The sequence below is a fragment of the Mandrillus leucophaeus genome, unplaced genomic scaffold (assembly GCF_000951045.1).
Source record: "Mandrillus leucophaeus isolate KB7577 unplaced genomic scaffold, Mleu.le_1.0 Scaffold340, whole genome shotgun sequence".
Taxonomy (NCBI): Eukaryota; Metazoa; Chordata; class Mammalia; order Primates; family Cercopithecidae; genus Mandrillus; species Mandrillus leucophaeus.
The window spans coordinates 3202707-3214733 of record NW_012103588.1 but is presented as its reverse complement, the minus strand read 5'-3'; the positions used below and the strand labels follow the sequence as shown (position 1 = coordinate 3214733).

The 12027-nt window shown below is 35.8% G+C and overlaps 1 pseudogene across 1 annotated transcript; it reads right to left on the bottom strand.

The window, feature by feature from the left end:
• Window positions 1-3014: 3014 nt before the first annotated feature.
• LOC105545872 lies at window positions 3015-3527 on the bottom strand (annotated as a pseudogene). The gene has a single exon (XR_001007006.1). The product of XR_001007006.1 is annotated as a 60S ribosomal protein L23a pseudogene (transcript).
• Between the last annotated feature and the right edge of the window lie 8500 nt (window positions 3528-12027).

Genomic DNA, 12027 nt, shown 5'->3' with positions numbered 1-12027 from the left:
AGAGAATGTGTTATGATCTTTGTTTTCAAATATAAACAGTAACATTTCAGGGCTGTGCCAAAAGGTGAATGTTAGAAACCCTTATTCTTTGCAGTGTTAAATATTTCAAAAGAACTAAAAGAACAATATCTGCAGCTGCATCCACAATTATCAAAGCTGATATGATATTTTGACAAAATATATGTGGAATTTTGGTGATATGTTTTATAACTAGCACAATTAATTTTTTTTTTCAATTTAAAGGCCAGTGTTTTCTCCCTGCTTCCACTGTCAGAGCATTATCTTCATACCATAAACCCATCTCATAATTTATCCAATTACATATAGTTCACAGAATGTGTAAACAAAAGTCTACGTTCACAACACTAAACATTCTTCAAGCATCTATTGACAAAGCCCTGGGACAGTAGTCTTCCTGCCTCCTCTAAAATTCACCTTTGTTACCTAGCCCTCACCTCCATAAGGCTAGAGCTCTTTGCTTGGATTTTTATTTAATAGATTATAAATAATGGATGAGTTAGTTGAAGTGAGTAAGATATTATGTAATATCTAGCTCTTCTAAAAGTGACATTTCTAAGACAAGAGCTTATATTCAGACTGAGAATTTTTCATGGTATAAAATATTTGCACATTTGAATGGACAAAGGAATGATAATTGTTTCAAAATGGATTATAAAAACTGAACTCTAATAACGTAGCAGAATGTAATTATTTGTGTCAGCTATTCCAGTTTGGCTTAGCAGATTCTAGTATCAGAAAAGAGCAATGCTATTTAAGCTATTCTTTTTTTTTTTTTTTTCCCAGTTCTCCCACCTCAGCCTCCCGAGTAGCTGGGATTACAGGTGCCCACTACCAAGCCCGGCTAATTTTTGTATTTTCAGTAGAGATGGGGTTTCACTGTGTTGGCCAGGCTGGTCTCGAGAACTCTTGACCTCAGGTGATTCGCTTCTGTCGGCCTCTCAAAGTGCTGGGATTACAGGCATAAGCCACCATGCCCACCTTAAGCTGTTGTTCTTTAGATTAGTATGTATACTGCTTTTGCCAGTTCACTGTGGTTGCTGCCTTTAAAATTCTGGACTTCCATATTTTTGTCCACATGTGTAGGTTCTCTGATTTTGTGACTTTAGGGCTGCTACAACGGTACTGGCAAAACTAACATAGGCTATTGTAAAATTAGCACAATGAGAAAAAAAAAGCAAGATGCAAATATGTTCACATGAGATGTTCCATAGAATTAATGAGAGTTGAGAAAAAGTGCTAGTTTTCCCAGGAAGATTGAGGATTAGACCAATTCTATTTCTCTTAAATTAAATAAGTAGACATGTACTTTTTTGGTATATTAAAAGGTGCAATAGTACAATTTTGGTGATTTTTAGATAATTTTTAGAATTAAAATAATAAAAATGGTTTTTCTTTTATAATTGAAATCTCAAATTTTAGAATACTATAACTTACAGTCTTTCGTCATATATACCACTATGACAACTTAAGCATTAAACATATTATGTTTATGCAGAATGTTTATAATCTGGGGAAAAGTTAATGAAGAAAAATAGTATGCATTTTAAAATTCCTATTCTCATGTGTGCCATATCATCTAGAAGAAACGATATAGTTTGCAAGGTCAGCTCAAAGCTCACTGTGAGAGACTACAAGTTTTAGTACAACCCTGGCACTTGGAATTTCTATTACATTCATTTTTTTTTTCCTGATAACTAAACCTGAATCCATTTTTTCCATATTAACTAAACCACTAGTGTTTGCAGAGCCTATTTGAACATTGTGTAATATATCTGATACAATCATTCAAAAAGTTAAAATTTACGTAATATTTACAGGTATGACAATGATTTTGTTATTAGTGTTAGTGTAATTTTGGTAGAAGTAACATATTCTTTTGAGGAAAAATGATTTATGCTCAGCAGGTCTTTGTGTTTCTCTAATCCTCATTCTCTAGCTCTACTATGGCAATTCAGTTGATTAGAGAGAGGGAAGAAGATGTGTCCAAAGGACACTTGAACAATGCAGGTTTCTGCTTATGTTGATGCAAGAAAGCCTCTAGCACAGACACTGGCTTATTTGCAGGACTTGCAGCAACTTAATTCAAATATTAGTATCTCGCTGATCCTAACTATGGACTCAAAACAGACTATACATGGCAATAAGTGTTAAAAGAAGTTACGTGTTTTACTGTTGGTAGAATGTTTTGGTAAAAAGTCTCCACTTCCTGTGAATGTTCTGATGTAAAAAGGTTACAGACCACACTGAGATTGCAGAGGTCAACGAGGTTAGGAATGCTGAGTTCTGCCAATGTCTTGCTGTGTGGTCTACAGGAAAGCTATTTAAACTTTCAGCGTTTCCACCTTCCCATGTATGGAAAAGAACAAATAGCACTTAAATATTTCTTAGAGTGTTGCAGTAATTAATTCTTCTGAAATGCTTTGAAATAAGCATCAAAGAGATTCACTTATTTGCTTCAGCTTTTGATTTTATTTGTTAATGAGGGAAAACATTCCGCATGAGAGAAAAAAATTATTGACAGAGCAATGCTAAAATTCTATGCATTATATTAAATTCATTTTACCTCATTTCATTAAGATTATTGTAGGAAATGGGAAGACTTCTTCTATGTTGTCTGGTTGTCCACAGAGATGGCCACAGAAATGGTGATCTTTGTAGCTATCACCACCCTTAATTACATATCTGGCATTACGGATGCACGATTATATTATGATGTATCTTTGGGACGTTTTCATGTTAAAAGGCTTTCCTGATACTGCTTAGGGTTGACAACATTATTTAACTGATTGAAACGGGTTTTTCTGGTAAGATATTTTCAAAAAAAATGGCATAAAACTTATACCAGTTTTGACCATGAAGGACATTCATTGGCTTATTTAACAGTAACGTTCAGGGGTGATAGTGTTAGTCAGCTTTCACTAGGCTATGCTACAGAAAAAAATCCAAAATTGTTGTGGCTTACTACAAACATTTCTCTTTTTTTTATGTTGAAAATATATATATATATTTAGAATTAGGCAGCTGGACTCAGTTTAGATGATCCCAATTTTGTTGGCAACATCCAAAGCATCATAATCAGGAGCCAGTCGAACATATGCCGTTTTCTCTCCATCAGGCCGAATCAGGGTGTTGACCTTGGCCACATCAATGTCATAGAGCTTCTTCACAGCCTGTTTAATCTGGGCTTGTTGGCTTTAACATCCACAATGAACACAAGTGTGTTGTTGTCTTCTGTCTTCTTCATGGCGGACTCAGTAGTCAGCGGAAACTTGATGATAGCATAGCGGTCAAGCTTGTTTCTCCTGGGGGCGCTCTTCCGAGGATATTTGGGCTGCCTCCGGAGTCGCAGTGTCTTGGGCCGCTGCGAAGGTGGGTGACGTTCGGATCTTTTTTTTTTTTGTGGCTGTGGACACCTTTCAACACTGCCTTCTTGGCCTTTAAAGCCTTCGCTTTGGCTTCGGCTTTAGGAGGGGCACGAGCTTCCTTCTTCGCTTTGGGCGCCATCTTGTGACTACAAACATTTCTTTGTCTTACGTGTTACATGTCAGTACAGGGCTCTGTTCCCTGTGTCTTCTTCATTCTGGGGTTCAGGCTAAAGGAGCGGCCCCTACCAAGGATATGTCATGGCATAAAACAAAGTGAATGTACTGGTGGCAATGGTAGAATTATGTATTGGCTTTTAAAGCTTCTTCTCAAAAGTCATGTGCATTTTCTTCAATTCACCTATTATTGACCAAAGCAGGTTTCATGACAAAGACTGATGTCAGAAGAGTGGGTCAGTATAATTCTTAGTGGGATAGGCAGTAAGTACTTTGGAGTGATAATGTACCATACCACATAAAATTCAGGAACAGTTTGATTTGGGCCTGGCTCTATTTACCTGTGAGTCTCCACCCTATTCCATTTACTGGCTTTGACCTCAGACCAGCTTTCCTCGTGGTAGTAAACTGACAATCATTCCAAGCCTTATCCAGAAATCATCCATCAAAAGAAGAGAACTTCTCTTTTCTCAGCCATCAGAAAATGTTTCAGGTGCCATTTTGATTGGGCCCACTTGGTCACATGTTCAAAAAAAAAAAAAAAAATCATTGCTGTATCATTCCTGTAGCCAGAGAAGGCCAAACATTGATTGTCTACTACCTAGGATTGAGATCATCCTGGGTGACTTAGACCAACAGGATACATCCTGAACCTGGAATTAAGGTCTATCCTACTCATACCACATTGTGGCAGGGGTAGAAGAGATGCAAGGAACCAATCCCAGGTGGAGAATTTTCAATCCTCCTTGTGATTGGTCAACTTTGGATGCCACTCCTTTGTGATAGTCCATTGCCCTGCTCGTGCTTAAGTTCTGGGATATAACTGCATGTTATTATTAAAATGTCCTCATGAATGGTTAATTTAGTTTATGAAAGATTTCTATTGCTTGCAACCCAAAGTGTTACTTGCTAAAGAAATATAGAAGTCATGGAAAATTGTTACCAGAAAGAGAATGCAATGCAAATGAAATAAAATAAAATAAAATAAAATAAAATAAAATAAAAATAAAATAGAGCTTGGTTGGAATCCACATCCTCCCCTTGCTAAGCAACTTACAACAGGTTATTAACTTTGCTAAGCCTATTTCACCATATTTAAAAAGAGAATAATGGACTTATAAAGTTTTTGGCAAAAATTCTATGAACTAATGTATATATATAAAGGTCTTTCCTAGTGTAGAGCAATGACTAATTAACATGGGGTGTTTTATAAACTGTTAAAAGAGTTTAGAGATGGTAGGGGTCAGAGCTTGAGGGATTAGAAAATCTCTGTGGGGAATGCGGCATTTAAGCTTGAGTTTAATGTCTGCATAGAATTTCTACGTCGGAAATCTCTGAGACAATAGGCGAGCATCAGAGGCATACAGGATTGTGTCCAGTAAGGGTGCAGAGGTAAGAAAATACAAGACATGCTCAGAAAATGGGAAATAAACAAGTTAGTACTGAGAAATCTCTCATTCATATCTCCCTCCATATTTTGTCTGTTTCTAAAAAACAACCCTTTTACCTCATCAGTCAGGTTATTCATACTCATGACCAAGGTTCGGCTACAGCCTCCTCTGCGGTACTTCTTCAGTCTCTGCATAAAAGTCTACATTCATACTGTTCATAAATGGTTGCTTATTCAAACAAGGCATTTTGAATACTTTTATCTATTTTTGCATGCTGTTACCCTTCTTCCTCATATGTTAATATTTCATCATTTCTAACACACTATGGGCATGAATAAAAAATATATACCTTTATTCAAAATGTGCATAATTATACTTTCTGCTGACTTAAGAGGAAAAATAACTTTCCAAATAGAATTAATTTCATCCCCACATGGGCAATTAATAATGTATACTATGTACATTACATAGACTATTCTTCATTTAGGGAATGACACAAAATTTATTTTTTTCTAATTAAATTTGCTTTGTCCAAAAGTGTGTGTGCATTATTTATTGCTGTGTGCTTGAATTCAAGAATGAAAAGAATTAAATACCCTCCCTACCACAAAACTGGCTTATTTGCTTTAACAGCCTCTGTCCTTATGTGTTTAACATGAGCTGGAAACATTAGGGAGCCAACTAATTCTACAGATCACTTCCTCATCAAAATAGCAAATGCAACACTTCCCAAATCTTCGATATAGAATGTATCAGTTCAGTTCCCTGCACTCCATGTCTCATTTTTTTTCTAACCTTTATAATAAATTTTTCATTCTTCTGTTTGAAATCTATTTCTCATGGTTTGCTGGTAATCTGAAAGGCTTTGCATAGTAAATGGAACATGTTGAGCTTTTAATGTAAAAAATTGGGTCAAATTTATGAAAATAGGCATAATAATCATAGATAAAAATAAGTGAAGAAAAGTAAGGGGTACATTTCTTTTATAAAAACATTGCATTTGACATTCTATGTCTGGATTTTGTTGTTGCTGTTCTTGGTTTGTGTGTTTCTATTTGTGCAGGAAATTTTTAACCACTATCAAGATTCAGTTATGTTGCAATTGCTGTCTCAGCTCATGGAGAACAAAGAATTTCTGGCACAACTCTGGTACGATTCTGGTAATTGAGAGAACTTTGAAGGAAGGCCACAGAAAGTAAGGTATATGTAAATCCCATCTGTACAATGGTTAACTCCCCAGACATTTCTGCATTCTGTTAAAGTATCTCTGCAGTTTTTTATGCCAGAAAATCCCCATGTTTTGTTCTCATAGTATCTCAGTTTCAAATGAAAATAAAAGGTTTTTATTCAATGAGATCAGCTGGTTCCACTTGGACTATATCAGTCTGATGTAAAAAAAGAAAAAAAAAAAAGAATATTCAACAATTACTTAGAGCAAAATAAACAAGATTTAGGATCATGTGTCCAATCACGGAAAGTTCTGATTTGCATCACAATGACTTCAACATTAATTGGTTTTAATTTCAGTTCAGATGTCATCACTTGGAACTACCAGGAATAAAATATAAAAATTAACTGATACAATGCAAAATTTTATGACTGGGCATTCTGAATGATTTTTGACAATATAAAGAAATGGAAAACCTTAGATATAGGAAAGTTTATGTATTAAATGTAAAATTGGAAGAAAAGACATGTTTCCTACATTCAAATTTCAATCCAGAAAAAAGAAGTTGCTGCAAAAATAAGTAATTGTTTATAATAAGTTATGTTTGCATCTGAGAATCAAAATATTAAACTATAGGAAACATACAATAATATGGACTTGGGGGAGAACAGATTTTTTTAAAAGCTCTTTAAAATTGCCAAAATAATTCATAGATCCATCTATAAAGATATGTAATGCCTCGATTTTCCCACAGAATGCCATCCTTATTAATGGTGCTTGAGAATACAAGTGGCTGAGTATAATATGCAGAACACTCTAATATAACTCCCTGCCAGCCAATCTTTCCTCTCCCTCCACATGTACTGCTAGGCACTCTTGAGAACTAAATGAGATAATAGATACACAATTGTTTTGTGAAAGGTCAGATGGTAGTCTAATTTACCTTGCTTTGCCACAGAGCTGGCCACTGCTAAGTAGCTTCTAAAGAGCATGATGGAGTACATTCTGCTTATATCATTATTTTGCCTCCTGACAACTCTTAATGATGATTGTAAGTACATATGCCTTTTAAAATGGAAGTGCATTGTCAATTTCATACTCAAATAAATCACCCCTTAGGCATGTGATCACTTCGGTTGCCAATTTCTCAGATTTGTTTATTTCTCCTATTGAAATGGCTAGCTTTGCAAATTGTGTGCCAGGTGTACATGTACCAGGTTTTGAATAACTGACTTAAGTGTTACATTCCAGGAAACTTATGAATGCCCATCATTTCATTGTCAGCAGCACTGAGAGCTCCTTTCATTGGGTACTCTCTCACTAGAACTACCCTTTTCACTCCTGCTTTGTGAGTGGTTGCTCTGGGGCAGCTTCATGGGCATCCTATGGTGCATGGTTTTCCCCCTTGCAACCAGTTACCTTCTACTCTGTAACTCATCCAAATGCTTTTCCACCTACTCACAATAACATCGTGCATCCCCCCATCTCCACCCGTAGCCTGACATTTCACTACTCAGAGACAGCTTAATGCCATCTGCAAACTGGGAGAGTCAATTTAGAGAAGTTGTGAAAATGTAAAATATAATTGATCTTAGCTTATTTCCAGTAGAACCTAGCTCTTAACCCTTTTATATCTGTTGTATATTCCATGGGAAGCAGATTTTTCTCTAAGTTTATTTGGTCGTTTGCTGCTTCTTCCTGTGACTTGAATAAAAGCTGTGGAAACCCTAGGTAATACAATTTTTGAAACACATTACTTGGTATCAAGCAACAAAGCTTCATACATTTTAAATTGATTTGTTTTCAAAAGTAACTTTAACACATGTATTTTATACACTTTAACACTTTTAAAGTATTTTATAATTAAAAGAGCATATATTAAAGAAGATCTATTGTTAAATCAAGAATTGTTCTCAGTCTCTACAGTTAACCCTGCAACAAACAGAGAGATCACTGTTACAAACTTCACTGCCGAAGTGGTAGAGTAGAGGTAGTGTTAAGTTTCTTACCAGGTACACAAATGCAGTAAGAGATGAAACAACAATTTATATCCATGGTCTGAATACTTATCAGTTAAAATTAACATGACTGTAAGTACAATTTTTAATGTTTTTTTTTTCTTTTTGACAATAATAAAGCATATATATCTTGCAAACATTCGAACAGCATGGAAGTGGAAGAGGTAAAAAAAAAAATTTATGAAAATTCTGTTTGACACACACAGAACTTTCAGACAGTAATTTAGGTGACTGTTGAAGTCAGATCAACCTTGGCATTCAATTTATTTTTATAATTTACCGGGTTGTTTAGAAAATAGGGCATCCTAACTCTCAGACAAATAGGGGTCCAACCTTGTATTGTATATGTGTGTGTATGTGTGTGTGTCTACACATGCACAGGTGTGAGTTACAAGAAAGAAAACCCAGTGCAGAGCTGAGACCATCTGAATCATTGACCTGCGTTTTCAAGTTCAAATACAGTCCCAGCGATGGTAAGAAAGATTTTTGCCTTAAGGCCTGCCCAAAAATGAATTAACCTGGCAGCAAAAGTCAATATGCTGGTGGTCTACAATGTATTAAAATTTAGTATATAACACATTTGAATGTTTGCCTTAACAATTAATGCAGTTAAAATATTAAAGTGGGATCAAGTGTCAAGGGACCTCTCAAAACACCTTTAAGAGCTATGGTTCTGTGGAAAACAGTTTGAAAATCACCTCTCAAAACATCATGTTCACAACTGAAACCCTCTTATTTAAGAACTGTAATCTTTTCTAACCTTTGCCTAACCTGTAGATCTTCATATCAGATAGTCAGCAAGCATCAGATATCAAATGTGCATACACACACACACACACGCATGCATACACACACACACACCCTTTTTCCTCTGAATAATCTGTAGCCAATACAAACCCTAAACATATTGATATATATCAAATACATTTTAATTATTGGATCATAGAAAAACACAGGAAATTCCAAGCCAGTGACTCATGATGGACAATAGCAAAGGTAAGACTATCCTATGGAATAGATAATTTGTATAAAAGGAGGATATGACTAAAGTTGGAGATAAATAGCACATATCAGGTAATGAATTCAGCATTAGTTTTTAATATTTTAATCCTTGATAATAGTACCCAAGATTGTCAAACTTCTATTTTTTATGAATACATTTTCTTAGTATAAACAAATGCTCAATTGGTGATGTTACCTTCAACACTTATACACCCATATACAGAATGGCTATTTTAAGGGAAATCCAGTCTTGGAAATCATAAACTTGAATTCAGTGAGAAGCAGATATTATTCTTCCTGTGGCTTGAACTCAGAACTATGAATAAGTCCTTGAACTGAGCCTCTAAGTAGTTTTGCCAAATGATTAAGATCTGGTGAAGAAGCTACATTGATGCAGATAATGTGAGGTATGCCAAAATATAAAAGGGAGATCAATCTCTTCATATTTTTTAAATGTTTGCCTCACAAAAGTTGAGGGATTTAAGTTCCTCCTTTTGAATCCTGTTGTGTTTTTCTGGTAAGACTTAGTTCGGCTTTTATTATTAATTTCTGTGGCTGTACAGAACGAACTGCAAAACTGAAAAAAAAAAAAAAAAAAAAAACAGGCACATAAGGAACTAATTTAACCCAGGGCCCAGTTAAGAATGAGGGAGGATCTTGGTTCTGTGCCATATGCAAAAGTGAGGGGCAATATTTAATTTTGCCTTTGTGCTATTTAATATGCCATCTAAAGTAATCTTTTCAAATCACGGTTCTCAAGTGGGTCCTCCAACTTGCTAGTGTTACACGAAGCAACCTGCAGAAAAGTACGAAAGACAAGTCACAGAGGGAAAAGACAGTTTTTAAAAGCTTAACTTGCACTGTAGAGATGTTAACTTGAAAAAGAATACTTTTACATTATGATGAGGCTTTTTTTTATAGCATTACCAAGAAAACTGTAGGAAGTCTGAGGAACCTTCACTCTTTAAAAGTAGTCGGTGAAATAAAAGATTTCGGGTGATGCAGATAGTTTTATGTACACAGCTGATTTCACATGTCACAAGGTTTAACAACGTTGAAAGAGGGAAATATAGATCCACACTCCCTTATACAAAATTCTCAAAGTCAGATGTGTTTCAGAACTCAGAATTTTTCAGATTTTAAAAAGACAGTCTGGGTGCAGTGACTCATGCCTATAATTACAGCACTTTGGGAGGCCTAGGCAGGAGGATTGCTTGAGGTCAAGAGTTTGAGACTAAGCTGATCTTGAGTTCCATCTCTACAAAAATATTTAAAAATTAACTGGGCATGGTAGCATGTGTTTGTAGTTCTGGCTACTCAGGACCCTGAGGCAGGAGGATTGTTTGAGCCCAGGAGGTCAAGGCTGTAGTGAGCCATGATTGTGCCACTGCATTCCAGACTGGGCAATAGAGTGAGAACTTGTCTCAAAAAAAAATGTAAAACGATAATGTAGGTTATATGTCATTTTTTATGTAACACCTATAGCAGTGTTTGTGGGGAGCAGCACTTAGTAATTAAACAGATCAATACAGCCAAATGTACAAATCTTCACTACAATGGAAGGAAGAGCATAAATAACCGCATTTCCATCATGTCATGGCATTTTGCCGACAAATCTGTTCTTAGGACTTTCTGGATTTCAGAATTCTACTTAAGAGATTGTGGACCATCATTGCATAATGGTTTTCCAGGAAGGTATGCACATCCACATTCCCTCCCGAAATTTACAGGTAGTTTCATGGAATGTCTTAGTCATCGCTGAATTAGTATCTAGCATGCTGCCTAACTCCTAGTGAAGAATTTTTTTAATTGAATTGCTTTAGTAAGAACATCATCATCAAGAAGATAACCAAAATAACATCCTGGGGGAAATACTCAGTCAACAGTGACTTGAAAAAAAATTAAAAACAAAAATGTGAGGTTTTCTTCACACACTGCAATTTGGTTTTGGTTGAAGTAGAAGGCTAAAGTAAACAAGATCTGCATTTCACACGGGATCAGGTCCCCAGGTATTTGGATAACTATGCTCTCTGCAGTCAGTTACAGGTTCACACAGTCCATCCAATTTAAGAGTTAAAAAGGCCAAAGTAAATGTGTTAGAAGTGTTTTTCATGCCTTCAGATGGCAATGCCAGGAGCTTACTGATATCAGGATACAAGCCAAGGATTCTTCTAGCCTGGAGCTTTGTGAGGTTTTACTGTAAACATAAACCTCATCAGCTAAAATCTATTTAAAAAAAAAAAAAAAAAACACTATGGAATTTTTTTCTATCATATATCACCATAAAACAACAGTAATCTTTTCTGATTGGCCTTGATGATATTTGTCCAAACAGTATCAGGCTTTGTCTTGAAACATGTCTCAGAGAGCAAACCTCTTTTGGTCTAACACAAAACAGATTATGCATCGAGAATTCTCACTATGTACTTTCAAAAACGATTAGCTTTACCCACTCTCTTTGAAGGACTCTGGAGAGATGCCCTCCTCCTTGGTCTGGGGCTACTAGCACTCTCAAACCTGAGTGGTTGCTGGGCACGTTCCTTTATAGAGCCGTATTCTGAAAGCGCATTTATCATCAGCTCTGGATTTTGACAAGGCCTAATGCATTTTCTCTGAAATCAAAATTCTTGTCTCTCAAAAATTATAAATATTTACAGGAGATAAAATGTTAATTCGGAGATTTATATGTGTTATTTGCCTTCCACAACTTACTCCTTTCAGACCATTTCTGTTACCCTGCTGTCATGGTATTTCTAAACTAGCCATCTGCTTCATTCTGTTGTCACTTTTTCTTAGAAACCTCCTCTGGTTTCCCTTTTCATAAACAAAGAAGTTTTTTTTTTTTTTTTTTCTTATCTCACTTCATGGCCCTTCATCCTCCACCTACC